This window comes from Colossoma macropomum, unplaced genomic scaffold, assembly GCF_904425465.1.
Source record: "Colossoma macropomum unplaced genomic scaffold, Colossoma_macropomum, whole genome shotgun sequence".
In the NCBI taxonomy this organism is placed as follows: Eukaryota; Metazoa; Chordata; class Actinopteri; order Characiformes; family Serrasalmidae; genus Colossoma; species Colossoma macropomum.
The window spans coordinates 55,672-72,937 of record NW_023495864.1 but is presented as its reverse complement, the minus strand read 5'-3'; the positions used below and the strand labels follow the sequence as shown (position 1 = coordinate 72,937).

Here is a 17,266-nt window from a genome sequence, read left to right as displayed (position 1 = left end):
TGAGAATTCTGTAAATTAGATTTTGAAGTAAACCTAAAATTATTAAGATCTGATATTCAGTAATATTCAGAAATACATAGATAACAAAGTGTCAGTATACGGTTCTGTTAACAAGAGTATGACAATGATAACAGTTTGATGGTCTTCAGTCTGTGTGTGTGGGGTAGCTTCCTTGGGGAAAAACGGTCAGATTTTCTGGATGTTGTAAAGTAGAAACCTCTCTGACTGAGTCAGGTTGGCAGCATGTGCTGGAAAAGATAACTTGATTGAGCTGGAGAGCTCAGTGACTTTTAATATTGCACTGTCAGAATATAGCATCATATCAGTTGATCAAAATTCTGCCTAATTAGATCTGTCCTAGTTAACTGTAAGTGCTGTCACTGTGATGTGGAAATGTGTAGGTGCAATCATAGCTCAGCCGTGAAGCAGTGAGCCACACCACTCACAGAATGATACAGCTGAGTGCTGAAGCATATAACACATTAAGAACATCTGTCAACAGCTGCAGCACTCAATACTGAGCTCCAAACTGCTTCTGGAAACAACGTCAGCACAAGAAAAGGTTTTTGGAATCTTCATGGTAAACACCTCAGCCAAACACCCTCATATGAGGCTAAATTCGATAGAGATCCAGTCAAATCACACACACACACTTCATGAAGGATTCTAAACTGTATTTAAAACAATGAAATTTAATAATATAATAGAGTATTGTATTTATGTAGTGCCTTTCACAATCACAATGGCACTTTACAGACAGTACAGTAATCATAACCTATTAACAAAAAAATGTGAGTTTACTAAAATATTGACCTACTAGTTGCAGGGGAGCACCTGCACTGTATTAAAGCGGTACTAATAGGCCACATTTTTGATGATGATCACTAACATGATTAACATAAAACAGGAGTAACAAACATATATAATTTTATGGCTGAAGTCAATATTAAGAGGCAAAAAATTCCAATAACTAATAATATTGGCAAATACAATTTTATGTTTTAACTGTACAATGCCATTTCCAAAAAGTTGGAATGCTGTGCAGAATATAAATAAAAATGGAATGCAGTGATATGCAAATCATGTTAACCATATATTTGAAGGAAAATACTACAAAGACAACATATCAAATGTTGAAACTGAGAAATTCTATTGTTTTTTGAAAAATACATGTCCATTTTGAATTTGATGCCAACAACACATTCCAAAAAAGTTGGGATTGGGGCCTGTTTACCACTGTGTTTCATCACCTCTTCTTTTAACAAACCTCTGTAAGCGTTTGGGAACTGAGGAGACCGATTGCTGTAGTTTGGAAAGTGAAATGTTTTGCCACTATTGTTTGATATAGGATTTCAGCTGCTCATCAGTTCTGGGGCTCATTTGTCATTTTTTCATTTCATAATGTGCCAAATGTTATCAGTGGTGACTGGGCTGGACTGCAGGCAGGCCAGTTTAGCACCCAGACTCTTTTAATACAAAGCCATGCTGTTGTAATAAATGCAGAATGTGTTTTTACACTGTCTTGCTGAAATAATCAAGGCCTGAAAAAGACGTCATCTGAATGGCAGCATATATTGCCAAAACGTGTATATATTGTTCAGCGTTAATGGTGCCTTCACAGATCTCCCAGTCACCCATACCATGTGCACTAATGCCCCCCTATACCATCATGAATACTGGCTTTTGAACTGTGTACTGATTACAAGCTGAGTGGTCTTTAGCCCGGAGGACACAGTGTCCATGATTTCCAAAACAGAACTTCAAATGTTGATTCGTCAGACCACACAACACTTTTCGACTTCCCCTCAGTCCATTTTAAATGAGCTCAGGCCCAGAGAAGGTGACAGTGTTTCTGCATCCTGTTTATATGCGTTTTTTTCTTTGTGTTTTAGAGTTTTAACTTGTATTTGTGCATGTAACGACAAACTGTTTTCACAGTGTTTTTCAGAAGTGTTTCTAAGCTCATGCAGTGATTTCCACTACAGAATCATGTCTGTTTTTAATGCAGTGCCGTCTGAGGACCCAAAGATCATGGCCAGCAAATACTGGTTTTCAGCTTTGTCCCTTACATACAGAGATTTTTCCAGATTCTCTTTTAATGTTATTATGTACAGTAGATGATGAAAAGCAAAAGTTCTTTGCTATTTTATGCTGACAAACATTATTCTTGAATTCTTGCACTATTTGCCCACACAGTCTTTCACAGAGTGGTGAACCCCTCTCCATCTTTACTTCTGAATGACTCAGCCTCTCTGAGATGCTCTTTTATATCCAATCATGTTACCGACCTGTTGTCAATCAACCACCTGGTGTTTTTTTAGCATTACACAGCTTTACCAGCCTTTTGTTGCCCCCGTCCCAACTTTTTTGGAACGTGTTGTTGGTATCAAATTCAAAATGGGCATATCATTAAAAAAAAAAACAATAAAATTTCTCAGTTTCAACATTTGATATGTTATCTTTGTACTATTTTCAATTAAATATAGGGTTTCAATTATTTGCACATTATTGCATTTTGTTTGTATTTACATTTTGCACAGCATCCCAACTCTTTTGGAAATGGGGTTGTATTTAAATTTTAATAATCAGAACCAGAATCAAGCTTTATAGGCCAGGTGTCCTGGGATGATCGTATTAAAAAGCTCAGCTGAAGTCCAAGAACAGAATTCTTGCATAAGTTCCTGGGTGTTCAAGCTGTTGGTGAGTAAGATGGAATACCATGTTCACTGTGTCATCTACTGACCTGTTTGCCCAGTATGCATACCACAGGGGGTCTAGCAGAGGATCTGTGATGTTCTTCAGATGAGTTAGCACTAGTCTCTCAAAGAATTTCATGACTACAGAGGTCAAAGCAACGGGTCTTTAGTTGTTCAATCCTGTGATGATTGCTTTCTTGGGAACTGGTATTATGGTGGAGTGTTTGAAGCAGGAAGGTATGACAAACAGCTCCAGTGATTTGTTGAGGAGCGCTGTAAACACTGGCACGAGCTGGTCAGTGCAGGTCCTCAGACAGGAGGGTGATACACCATCTGGTCCTGGTGCTTACCTCACTTTTTGTTTCCTGAAGACTCAATGCACGTCCTTCTTGCAGATCTTCAGGGCAGGCTGAATAGATGGCTGAATGACAGGAGGGTGTGAATCTGTGTTAAATGGGTGTGTGGAGCTGGGCTTTTCAGACCTGCAGTAAAAGGTGTTAAGCTCATCAGCCAGCTGACGTTCGCCCATTGTCTGGTGTCCTTTTGTAGCTGGTGATGTTCTGCAGGCACTTCCAGATGGGTGATGGCTCGTTTGTGGACATCATACTACTCAGCTTGTTTGAGTAGCTCTTTTAACAGCTCTGATTTCTTTGTTGAGTGTGTTCCTTGCCTGATTGTACAGAGCCCAATCTCCACTCCTAAATGCTGCTTCTTTAGACCGGCGCAACTGTTTCAGTCTGGCAATAAACCAGGGCTTGTCGTTGTTATATTTAATCAGAGTCCTGCTGGGAACATAAATTCAACTAGTTGTATTTATACAGTGCTTTACTGACAGATGATGAACAGTTCTTATTTGGATAGATAGATAGATAGATAGATAGATAGATAGATAGATAGATAGATATTTTATTGATCCTGAAGGAAAATTAGCAGCCAGTAGCAGTCACACAACACAGTACAGTAATAATAATAACGATGAAACGATATAAAAAGAAGAATAAATATCTAATCTACAGACATAAATAAAAATCCTATCTACAGGCACATATACAAATAAACATACAAAAATCTGCAATAAGATATATAACCTGAGATGAAAAAGGCAGTGCAATAATGACTGTACAAGGAGGCACAGGTAACGGCATATAATGACAATACTGAATAAATATGTGCATATATTGGTACTGAAATAAAGTGTCCAGATGTGTAAGATGTGTGATAGGGACTACAGAAAGTGCAATATGTACAGTAAGTGTCCATATGTACCATTTATGGTCTTGGTCAGTAGCAGGTTGTTCCTACGGCACCATGCCACAAAGTCCTTTACCAGGTTCCTGTACTCCTCTTTCTGCCCTCGCCTTACACATGCCACAGTGGCAGCGTCATCCGAAAACTTCTGCATGTGGCACATCTCAGCATTGTACTTAAAGTCTGAGGTGTACAGTGTAAAGAGAAAGGGGAAAAGTACAGTCCCTTATGGTGCTCCTGTGCTGCTGACTACCATCTCTAATGTAGAGTCCTTCAGCCTGACATACTGAGGTCTGCCAGTGAGGTAGTCAGTAATCCAGGAGACCAGGTGTGAATCAACTTGCATCCTTGCCAGCTTATCTCTCCAGTGCCGCTAGTCCATCTGTCTTGTTGGCCAAAGAGTTCGCATTCCCCATCACCACTGAAGGATTAGATGGTTTATACCTCCAGCATTTCTCCATGCTCTTAGTCTAGCGCTGGCTCTGCAACCCCGATAGCTCCTCTGAAATGGGGTGCATTGTTCTGGCGCGACCCTTTGTTCAGAGCACTAGCAGCTCTTCCCTTGTATAAACAAAGTTATTTCTGCCCACACGCATGAAAACAGGTTCCATGTCCTTAGTACATACAAAATTCACTAAATTAGCAATATAACTGTACAGAAAAAAGAAAAAGTAAGGAAAATGTCACATTTCTTAAACTCATATAAATAATAAAAACTCACAGGTTTAAAAATTATATATATAGTATTGCATCCAGCAGATGCTTGAAGCTAAAAATGTGTACTTGTTGGCAAATTATCTATACTATTTTTTTACCATATTAATGTCCATAGATTTGTGATGAAATGTTTATCAAGCACATAAGGATGTGATTTTCATGTGTCCACATACTTTTTGCCATGGAAGAGAAGATAAGATAGTATTTTATTCCATTGTCATGAAAACTTGTCTTGCACAAACCAGCTCAGACAATCTAAAAACTAGAAAATACAACCATTCTAAAAATACATATGTAGATAGCAAGTTAATACATAAAAACACATTAGACAACACTCCATGCACATTCATTTTTAAGACCCCATAGCCTGGCTCATATTCATACTTGTGTGTATGTCCACATCAGTCTTCTATTTCCTAGCTTGTTTAGTGTTGATATTGAATAGAAAATAAGATTGCTTGTAAATATTCTCCTGTAATTTGCCATCCTAAAACACTTTCTTTAGGGCAATAGCTCCTCATGCAGTACATGAGAGTGATCCCAGATGATTTCGTGATCCAGTCTAAGGCTGACTTTACATGGTGAAATGTCCATGCAGCTAATTGCGTATTGTGAGTAGCCTGCAATATAATTTTTATTCAACATGACAATTACACATGAAGCAATTCAAGAACAATAAAAGATGCACACAGTGCGCTTGGTAACAAATTTTCACCTTCTATTTTTTTATTTTCTGTATCATTCTCACTACAAAGTCAAACACAAAGTGTACTTTTCATGTTTACAGCATTTATCAATTTTTATCATCTATAAATGGTTCTTTATTATATATTTGTGTTTCAGATTAAAAGAGCTTCATTATACATGTGTGATTTACCAAATAATGGTCAAGATTCATGGAACGCATACAGATTTAACATGAAATTATAAACAAATAGACTCTGTAAACAGACTAACCAGCTGTGTGTCAAATATTTGTCAGTGGATAGCTCAATTTTCTACAGTTAAATCACAAAAAGACTGAAATACTGATCGTTGGTACAAAAAAATCTGAAAAAAATGCTTTATGAGAAACATGGTTCTTTAGCTTCATATACCAAACCTGAAGTATGAAACCTGGGTGTGATCTTAGACTCTAAGCTCTGTTTTAACCTGCATGTAAACACAGTCACTAAAGTAGCTTTTTATCATTTGAGAAACATTGTTAATGCTCAGCCTTTTCTCTGTCGGAGCGACTTGTTCATGCATTTGGTACAAGCAGAGTTGATCACTGTAATGCTCTTCCTACTGAACTTGCTAAGAAAACAATACATCCTTTACCACTCATATAAAATGCAGCAGCATCCTAACAAAAACAAAAAAGAGAGATCAGATCACTCCAGTTTTAAAAGAACTGCACTGGCTGCCTGTATCATTCAGAATAGATTTTAAAGTTCTGCTACTAGTTTTTAAAGCTCTAAATGACCTTAAAGCTCCACTTACATCACAGAGAGTCTGTCTGTTTATGATCTTAGACCTGCAGATTCTGACCTACAAACACCTTCAGTAAAACACAGAAAACATGGAGAGACTCTTTCAGTTATTATGCTTCTAAACTGTGGAACTCAATTTCACCTTGTATTGGACAGTTAAGCTCAGAGCTCACTTTTAAGAAACTTCTAAAATGTATCTCTTTAACTCAGCATTTAATTAAACCTCTACTTCTCGTGGTATTTATTTTTTAATTTGGTCTGTGTCATTTTCTTACATGATTCTAAATTAATACATATAATTTCTTGTAACTGTTTAACTTTATCACCTGTCTGTAAAAGCACTTTGAAATGCCACTGGTATAAAAAGTGCTATATATTTCTGATTTATAAGAATGCATAAGTCGGGCTCCCGAGTGGCCCATCCGTTTAAGCGTTGGCCCTGTCATCAGGAGATCACAAATTCGATCCCTGGTGATGCTACGCAAGTTCGATCCCTGGTGATGCCGTCCGTAGCTGGGGGTCCAAGACAGCACAATTGGCCTCGCTGGCCCTCCTCTCTCCCCCCATCACTCAGTGCGATGCTAGTCAGCACAGGCGTCTGTTAGCTGACGTAACAGATCTGGCGGTTGGCGCTTTTCTCCGAGCGCGTTCGGCTGTCCAATGACATTGCATGAGCGGCAGTTCGAAAAGAAGCGGTGGCTGGTTTCACAGGTCTCGGAGGAAGCCTGTGCTAGCCTTCACCCTCCTAGCGTTGGTAACATCGTGTGATTGGGGGAGTCCTTACTAGCGGGTGGAATTGGAAACGACTAAATTGGGGAGAAAAATTGGGTAAAAATTTTAAAAAAAAATGCATAAATCATTACCAGCCTATTTTACTGTTTGATAGCTGACACTACTGCCTTTCTCTTATTGTTTATATGTACCAATAGTGAGTCATAACAGGACACTGGCCTACCAAATATACCACCTGAACAAGTCCAATGTTAATTTACCCACTAAAAGTAGAGCTGGATATTGAAACATGTGGAACAAATTACTTCAAAACTAACAAGTATCATACAATTGTGTAATTAAATATTGAATTTTATTACCTAAGCACTTGGCCTTTGTATCTATGAGCCAATAGCAATGCTTGTTTCAAAATATAGAGTCCTTGCTGGCTTTGAAATTTACATTCAATCTGTATGCAATCTGTTACAGTGAGTAGATATGACCTTTTTTCAGCACCTCATACTCATTTCTGGTTCAAGCTACACACACTTTTTGTTTTTAATTAAAAAGTAGATACAGAAAATCATTCCACAATCACTACCAAAATAAAGTTATTGGTATTGATATCAATATCAATGATATAAATAACAAAATAACAACAAATCCATCCTTGGTAAGAAGCCAACGTGTATTGTGTTTTCCTCTTTTGACTGTGGTTGTGGACAGAATTATTTATGTTTGATTTTGCATTGACATGGTTTGAAATGGGAAATTGTTTACTGTTTTACTTTATTCTGCTGAACTGGTACCAGAATACTTTTGTTTGTTTTGTGTTCTTTTTTCTTGGTGTAGCATGTCTGTTTTGACATCCAAACAGGTGCTTGTCATTAATATGTATTAGCTTAACTTGTCTGTTTAAATTGAGTTTTACCTTGGATACGCGCGAAGATACTATAGTGGTATGGAGAGACCGGTGCTGTAAACACCAGCATGGTGATTTTATGAATAATTACCATACTGCAAATTTTGTGTTGCATAGTGTGGTTACTGCTGAGTTTGACATTTGACCAGATTCAAAACCCAAAGATCAAGTCAATAAAGAAACTCTTAACTCCTGTGACACAATCTGCTTACCCCATTTTAACTGTTCTGTGTGCTGTGTTTATTATTCGTCTGCAGACTAGCTGGTTGTAATCTTACCAGGAACTCCTGTGAAACTCTTTGCTCTGCTCTTCAATCAGCAAACTCCTCCTTGAAAGAACTAGACCTCAGTAACAATGACCTCCAGGATTCAGGAGTGAAGCTGCTTACTGATGGATTAATGAGTTCACACATCGAATTGGACAAACTCAGGTGAGAATTCTGCAAATTAGATTTTAAATTGTGTTAAATGTTAAGATCTGAAATTCCATAATATTCAGAAATATATAGATAAAGTGGTGGTATATGGTTCAGTTAACAAGAGGATAACAATGATAACAATTTGATGGTCTGTGTTTGAAGATAGCGAGGAGAGGTCATAGGGTATCCTCTTTGGGGAAAAAAAAAGGTCAAATCTTCTGAATGTTGTAAATGAGAAACTTGTGCAACCTTGTCAGGTTTGCAACATGTGCTGAAAAGAGAGCCAATTTTTAAAGAGTTTACGCTCCTCTGATTCAGCGCAGCTGTACACAATCAGAGGAAGAGAACACATCATGTGCTTTGGGCTAGGCAGCAGCTCCACCTCTCCACCTCCACATTCCCTTCCCCTTAGATCACAGCCATCAGGATCAAAGGTGAGGTGAGGCCTGGTGGCTAGGTCCAAGCCAAGAAGTCAGAGCAAGAGAAGCAGTGTCGCTGCTGAAAGTACTGTTTCAGATGCGCTCCTGAGCCTTAGGCACTTTTGCACTGTCGACAGGGCAGCTGCTCCTTGGTGCCATATGGGGCGCCAGGCGGCACTGTCAGCACAGCAGGAGGTTTCCCAGTGTCCTCCAGGACACCAGATGGCACTGTCAATGGTGGCAGCTGCTCTAGGATGCCCTCTAGATTGCCTGTCGGCACCGTTGACACATGCAGGGGTTCCTTGGCATCCTCCAGGACACCAGGTGTTTTGTTATCTATATATGTTTCTTTATTAAATATGTGTTTCATCTGTTGTTAATATGTCAGGCTTTTGAATATTAATGTTTAAGTAGCCAATATGGTTATAGTCTACTATTATTGCCACTTTCAACCTGTCCCAGCACATTTTGAATGCCAAATCTGTTGGCCCCCACGTTTTGACAAAGACTCTCAAGGGTGGTATTCAGTGAGTCAAAATCAAGACTTAATTTGTCCTATTAAGCTTACAGTAAATGTGTACCCATGTTTTGAGAGAACCTGAACATGTTCCTCACTATGCATAAGTGCTTTCTTGAGTTTCAGAACATTTCCAACCATAATAACAGCCATAGTTACTTGACTTGCTTTCACTTTACCCTTGTTATTCAGATAAAATGAGTTTCATTATGTATGTGTGATTTACCAAATAATGGTCAAGATTCATGGTACGCATCAGTCTTTGTATCCATTAGCCAATAGGGATAGTTGTTTCAAAATATAGAGTGCTGGTTGCTTGTCTAAATTACGATCTGCAATCTGTTACAGTCAGTAAATATGCCCATTTTTAGCACCACATACTCATTTCTAGTTTAAGACATACATACTTATGGTTTGAAATTAAAAAGAAAATATCGACAAAGGTATTATTCGGGAATCTTTGCCATCCTTGGTAAGAAGCCAATGTGTATTTAATGGTCTCTTCTATTATGTTTTCGTCTTTTGACTGTGGATGTGAATAGAAGTACTTGTTACATTTGATACTGCATTGATCTGGTCTGAAACTTTTAGCTGTTTTGTATTGTTGCAAATTTTTTTCCCAGAATACTTTTCCATTTTTCCATTCTGTAGCACTTTTGTTTGTTTCTTTGTTTTTTTTTCAGTGTATGCATACCATTTATGCATCCACACAGGTGATGCACATCTGTCATTAATATGTATTAGTTTAATAACTTGTCTGTTTAAATTTGGTTTTACCTAGGGTACATGCAAAAATACTAGAGTGGTATGAAGAGTCTGGTGCTCTAATCACCAGCATGTTGACTTTATGAACAAATTCATTACAACACTGCAAATTTTGTGTTGCAGATCTGGGCCAGATTCAAAACCCAAAGATCAAGTCATTAAAGAAAAACCCTTAACTACTGTGACACTTGGACTCCCTTGCCCTCACTTTAACTGTTCTGTGTGCTGTGTTTTTTATTACTTTGTAGACTAGCTGGCTGTAATTTCACCAGGGACTCCTGTGAAATTCTTTGCTCTACTCTTCAGTCAGCGAACTGCCCCCTGAGAGAACTAGATCTCAGTAACAATGACCTCCATGATTCCAATTTGCAGGTGCTCTCTGCTGGACTGAAGAGTTTACATTGTAAACTTGAGGCACTCAGGTGAGATTTCTGTAAATCAGATTTTAAATTATGAACATGAAGATCTGAAATTCCATGCTATTCAGAAATATATAAGTAACACAGTGGTGGTATATGGTTCCGTTAAGAAGATCATGACAATTGTAACAATTTGATTTTCTTCAGTCTGCGTTTGAAGACAGCAAGGACAGCAAGGGAAGTTCATGGGGTAGCCTCTTTGGGGAAAAAGGGTCAAATCTTCTGGATGTTGTAAAGGAGAAACCTGCATGACTGAGTCAGGTTTGCAACACGTGGTGGAAAAGATAACTCATTGTCCAGGACTACACCAAAGATTTCTGAGTAAGAAAGAGAGATAGGCAGAGCATTCAAGGATGTTTGAAAGGAAAGGACGGAGAGATACAGCTTAGTAGGTGATAGCATTGGAGATGTCCTAAAGAAATCAACCCTACACAAGCATAATTCTGGCAGTCTTGTATGTGTTTGTGAACATCTTTCTAATTAGTGGTTTCAGTTATTTCAGACATTCTCATTGCTAACAGATGCATAAAATGAAGTATGCAGCCATAACATGACACACACTGGCAGTAGAATTGGCTGGAGATCATCATTGATCAAAATTCTGTGTAATTAGATCTGCCACAGTGAACTGTAAGTGCTGTTACTGTGGAAATGTGTAGGTGCAGTCATATATATACATAACCTGTCCCAGAAGCACTGTGAGTTCATCAAGAAGCACATCTCTGTCTCCTCTTCTGTAGCAATTTTCAACCTTTGGTTCCTAAATGATTCTCAACTCAGTGTAAAATGAGGGGGCATCAAGAGAAGAGAAAATGAATCCAGTAACATCAGTAAACATAAATCCTGATAAATTCATATTGGTGTGTTACAGTGGTGCAGAATTATTACAGTTCTAGAACTTCTGTACTGATGGAACATTATCTGGAGCTTGAAAATCTGATAAGGCCTATATTTATGAATCTTCTCAGAGTAGGAGTGCTGATCTAGGATTTTTCCTGTCAGTAAAATCATAGTAAATAAGAGAAGAATCTGATCTTTGATCAGCTCTCCTACACAGAACTCTGATCTTAGATCAGCACTTATGCACAGGAATCTGATCTGAAATTAGCACTTCTACACAGGAATCTGATCTTTGATCAGCATTCCTACATAGGAATCTGATCTAGAGGTCTGCGCAAGCTGGTTATTCAGTCCCGCACCCGCACGTTCCCACAAGATTTCATCCCGCAGAAAATCAGAATCATTTCTCCTGCTACTGCCCACAACTGGACCGACTTGTCCCGCTCCTGCCCATGAAGTCCCGTGCACATCCAATATCTTACACAGTCTATTCATAAATACCTTATCCTCTGCTGAAATAACACAGCAGTCATGGTCATCAGGCTCACTGTGAAGTAACTTAACCAAACACCATTTATTCCCAGTAAACACAGAGCAGGAATTAAACCACAGAATGGTTATTTTTGGTGTTTTGCTGGGCAGCTGTGGTCATCAGACTGAAGGCTCCACCATCTCTCTAATGCCTGATTCACATATGCTCCCTCTGCGTGGTGTAAGTGAAGTGGCAAAAGCGAAAGGTACAGACATTCCTGTTTCCAGATGGATGAGTAATCACTTCAGTTATGCTCGGAATATTTGTTTGTCCTGGACAGGAAAAAGTTTCAAGCCTGGTGGACCAACCGGGAAAGCTGTCTGCAGCACGAATTTTTAACTAGTATTTCATCATGAATTACATAAAAACCACCAGTTTAAGTTTTTATACAGACTTCTGTTTAATTCTTATTGATTTTCTTGGCTTATTTCAGTATTTTTAACTATGCAACGCACACGAAAAAAATCAGTGCCGGGTCTGTTCTCTAAACACTGCTTCAGTGTGGCATCTGCGACTCTGCCCCTTCGCACACGCAGGTTGTGTGACAGTACTGATCACTTAACATGGACGCCGAAATGAAAAGCAAGACTTTTCGCATTGCTCATGCCATGCAGACACATGAATCAGATCTATGAGAGTCTGTATGTTGTTCATGTGATCACTTACTCAAGAATGACTTTATTCATTTTAACTGTTTTACTGTTATATTGTTTACATATGTAATTTAGTGATGGTTCTACTTTATTTATGCTACTCATTTGCGTGATTTCTCTTCATGCGTGCTTCTGCCTGCTCCCGCCTGAAGGGATCTGATTTCTGCCCGTTCCCATGAGCAAGACTGAAATTTGTCCTGTGCAGCAAGATAATGTGTCGGGTCCCGCGGGGCCCACGGGAACCTGCGGGACTGCAGACCTCTAATCTGATCTTAATTCAACAATCCTACATAGGAATCAGCAGTCCTGCACAGATCAGTACTCTTAATCAGGAATCTTGTCTTAGAGCAGCACTTCTACACAGGAATCTGATCTTAGATCAGCTCTCCTACACAAAAATCTGATCTTAGATCAGCATTTCTACACAGGAATCTGATCTTAGATCAGCTCTCCTACACAAAAATCTGATCTTAGATCAGCATTTCTACACAGGAATCTGATCTTAGATCAGCTCTCCTATACAAAAATCTGATCTTATATCAGCATTTCTACACAGGAATCTGATCTTAGATCTGCACTTCTACTCTGAAAACCTTTGTGAATTTGAATGATGTTTGGAGATGCACACTTTGAAAGCCATGATTTGACAGCATTAAATCTGTTGACCTCATGTTTTATCAGAGACTCTCAGGTTGGTACTAGACTTAAATTGAGCTGTTAACCTTACAATAAATGTGTGCCCATGCTTTGAGAGAACCTAAACATGTTCCTTGCAGTGCATCAGGGCTTCTTTTAGTTTCAGAACACTTTCAACCATAATAACAGTCAGTCATTTGACCTGCTTTCACATATCTCCTCTTAACCAGATGAAAAGAGTTTCTTTATATAGATGGGATTTACAAAATAATAATCAAAATTCATAGAATACATACAGATTTAACATGATATTATGAACAAATAGCTTTATTGTAATATTTTCGCTGAATCATAGCTCATAAATCAATACCAGCCTATTTTCCTATTTCTGCGATATCTGACACTATTGCCTTTCTCCCCTCATTTGTAAGTACCAATAGTGATTCGTTGAATTCAGTGAATTTCCCCACTAAAAAGTAGAGCTGGATATTAAACCGTATGGAACAAATGATGTCAATCCTATCAAGTATCAAAAAATTGTGTAATTAAATATTGAATTTTATTACCTAAGCACTTGGCCTTTGTATCTTTGGGCCAATAGCGAAGCTTGTTTCAAAATGTAGAGTCCTTGCTGGATGTGAAATTTACATTCTGCAATCTGTTACAGTCAAATATGCTCATTTTCAGCAAGTTGTACTGGTTTCTGGTTTAAGCTGTACACACTTTTGGTTTTCATTTCAAAATGAGATATAGAAAAAGGGATGATTCAGGAAACACTATCAAAATTAAGTTGGTATGGGTATTAATGACAATTTTTTTTTTAATGATGTCCATCCTTGGTAAGAAGCCAATGTGTATTGAATGATTTTTTTTCTATTAAGTTTTTCTCTGTTGACTGTGGATGTGGATAGAAGCACTTGTTACCTTTGGTTCTGCATTGATATGGACTGACATTGGAAAATGTTCACCATTTTCTTTTGCTAAATTGTTACCAGAATACTTTTCCATTCTTAGGATCTGTAGCCCTTTTTTGTATGTGTGTTTGGCGTAGCATGTCCGTTTTGACATCCAAGCAGGTGTTGAAAGTTGGTCCTTAATATACATTAGTATATTAACTTGTCTGTTGCAATTGGGTTTTACCTATGACATGTGCAAAAATACTACAGTGGTATGAAGAGATTGGTGCTTTAATCACCAGCATGGTGACTATAAATAATTCATTTATAGTTACCGCACTGCAAATGGTGTGTTGCATAGTGCAGCAACCGCTGAGTTTGACAATGGGCCAGATTCAAAACCCAAAGATGAAGTCATTAAAGAAAAACTCTTAACTCCTGTGAGACTGGATCTTCCTACCCCCATTAGAACTGTTCTACAGTGGAGGAAACAAGTATTTGATCCCCCACTGACTTTAAAAGTTTTAATACAAAAAAAAATAAATGAAACGTCTCATAATTTTATGCCAGCTTTATTTTAACAGTGACACATAGAATATCAAAAGAAAAACTGAGAAAATTACATGAAATGAGAAATAAAAATTAATTTGAATTTCATTGAAGGAAATAAGTATTTGACCCCCTAGTAAAACATCATTTAATACTTGGTGGCAAAACCCTTGTTGGCAAGCACAGCAGTCAGACGTTTCTTGTAGTTTTTTATAAGGTTTGCACTTCAGGAGAAATTTTGGCCCACTCCTCTCTGCAGATCATCTCCAAATCCTTAAGGTTTTTAGGCATGCATTTGGAAACGTGAAGCTTCAGCTCTCTCCATAGATTTTCTATGGGATTGAGGTCAGGAGACTGGCTAGGCCATTCCATGACCTTGATATGCTTCTTATGGAGCCACTCCTTTGTTTCCTTGGCTGTATGTTTTGGGTCGTTGTCGTGCTGGAAGACCCATCCACGACCCATTTTCAGTGCCCTGGCGGAGGCAAGGAGGTTGTTACCCAGGATTTTGCGATACATGGCCCCGTTCCTCTTCCCGTCGATGCGGTGAAGTTGGCCTGTGCCCTTAGAAGAAAAACACCCCCAAAACATAATACTTCCACCACCATGCTTGACGGTGGGGATGGTGTTCTTAGAGTCATATTCTGTATTTTTCTTCCTCCAAACATGTCGAGTTGAGTTGAGGCCAAAGAGCTCAATTTTGGTCTCATCTGACCACAGCACCTTCTCCCAGTCTCTCTCGGAGTCATTAATATGTTCATTGGCAAACTTGAGGCGGGCCTGGACGTGAGCCTTCTTGAGCAGAGAAACCTGGCGTGCACTGCAGGATTTTAAACCATTACGTCTCAGTGTATTACCAATGGGTTTTTTGGAGACTGTGGTCCCAGCTGTCTTGAGATCATTAACCAGCTCCTCCCATGTAGTTCTTGGCTGATTTTTAGCCTTTCTCATGATCAATGAGACTCCACGAGGTGATATCTTGCATGGAGCTCCAGGCCTAGGTCGATTGACAGTAATGTTGTACTTCTTCCACTTCCGAATAATTGCACCAACAGTTGTCACCTTCTCATCCAGGTTCTTACTTATGGCTTTGTAGCCCATTCCAGCCTTGTATAGGTCAACAATTTTGTCCCTGACATCTTTAGACAGCTCTTTATTCTTGACCATGGTGGAGATGTTGGAGTGTCACTGAGTCTGTTGGCAGGTGGCCTTTTATACAGGTGACAATTTGGGACAGGTGTCTCTCATGCAGGTAACGACTTCACTGAGATTAGGGTGTGTCAGTGGTCTGTGGGAGCCAACATTAGTCATGGTTTTTAGGGGATCAAATACTTATTTCCCTCAATGAAATGCAAATTATTTTTTATTTAAATATTATTAAATTTTCTAGATTTTCTTTTTGATATTCCATCTCTCACTGTTAAAATGAAGCTACCATAAAAATCATAGACTGTTTAATTATTTGTCAGAGTACAAACTTTCAAAATCAGTGGGGGATCAAATACTTATTTCCTCCACTGTATGTGCTGTGTTTATTATTCCTCTGCAGACTAGCTGGCTGTAATCTCATCAATGCCTCCTGTGAAACTCTTTACCATGCTCTTCAATCAGTAAACTCCTCTCTGAAAGAACTAGATCTCAGTAACAATGACCTTCAGGATTCAGGAGTGAAGCTGCTTACTGATGGACTGAAGAGTTCACACTGTAAACTGGAGATACTCAGGTGAGAATTCTGTAAATTAGATTTTAAATTATGAATATTAAGATCTGAAATTCCATAATATTCAGAAATACATAAATAATAATGTGATGGTATACAGTTCAGCTAACAAGAGCATGAGAATGGTAACAATTTGATGGTCTTCGGTCTGCGTTTGTAGACAGCAAGGGAAAGCAAGGGAAATTCACAGGGTAATCAAGTCAGGTTTGCAGCTTGTGTGGAAAAAGATAACTCATTGTTCAGGACAACACCAGGGCTTTAGACAGTGCATCTTTAGACGGAAAAACAAAGGAGTTCCCAAAAGAGATCATAGTGAGGAACTTCATTTCCAGGCAGACATAGCAGCTCAGTGTTGCTGGGATTCAGCTTCAGGTGAGGGCTGCCATCTATGATGCTAAACTGTAGTGTGTTTAAGTTTGAATCTAGACTGGTTGGGAACATGGAGCTGATTCTGAGTAAGAAAGAGAGATAATTGTTTATAGGCAGAGTATTCAAGGATGTTTGAAAGGACAGAAAGGAGAGATATAGGTCAGTAGTTGATGAAATTGGAGATACCTAGTGATGATTTCCTTAGGACAATTATGATTCTGGCAATCTTGTATGTGTTTGTGAACATCTTTTTAATTAGTGGTTTCAGCTATTTCAGACATTCTCATTCCTAACAGGTGCATAAATTCAAGCATACATCCATAACATGACAAACACTGGCAGCAGAATTGATTGAGCTGGAGAGCTGAGTGACCTTCAGTGTGGTAATGTCAGAATATAGCATCATATCAGTTGATCAAAACTCTGCCTAATTAGATCTGGCCCAGACAACTGTAAGTGCTGTCACTGTGATGTGGAAGTGTGTAGGTTCAGTCATAGCTCAGCCATGAAGCAGTGAGCCACACCAATCACAGAATGAGACAGCTGAGTACTGAAGCATGTAGTACATTAAAATCATCTGTCCTTGGCTGCAGCACTCAGTATTGAGTTCCAAACTGCCTCTGGAAGCAACACCAGCTTCCACAAGAACCCACAAGAACAGGTTTTTGGCATCTTCATGGATTGGATGTTTATGGTGACTGCATCAGCCAAGCACATATGAGGCTAAACTCCATAGAGATCCAGTCAAATTACAAATCCTCACTTC

General features: G+C 38.8%; 1 pseudogene; it reads left to right on the top strand.

The window, feature by feature from the left end:
* Positions 1-17,266, top strand: part of LOC118803161 — a 51,566-nt pseudogene that overhangs the window by 4,917 nt on the left and 29,383 nt on the right.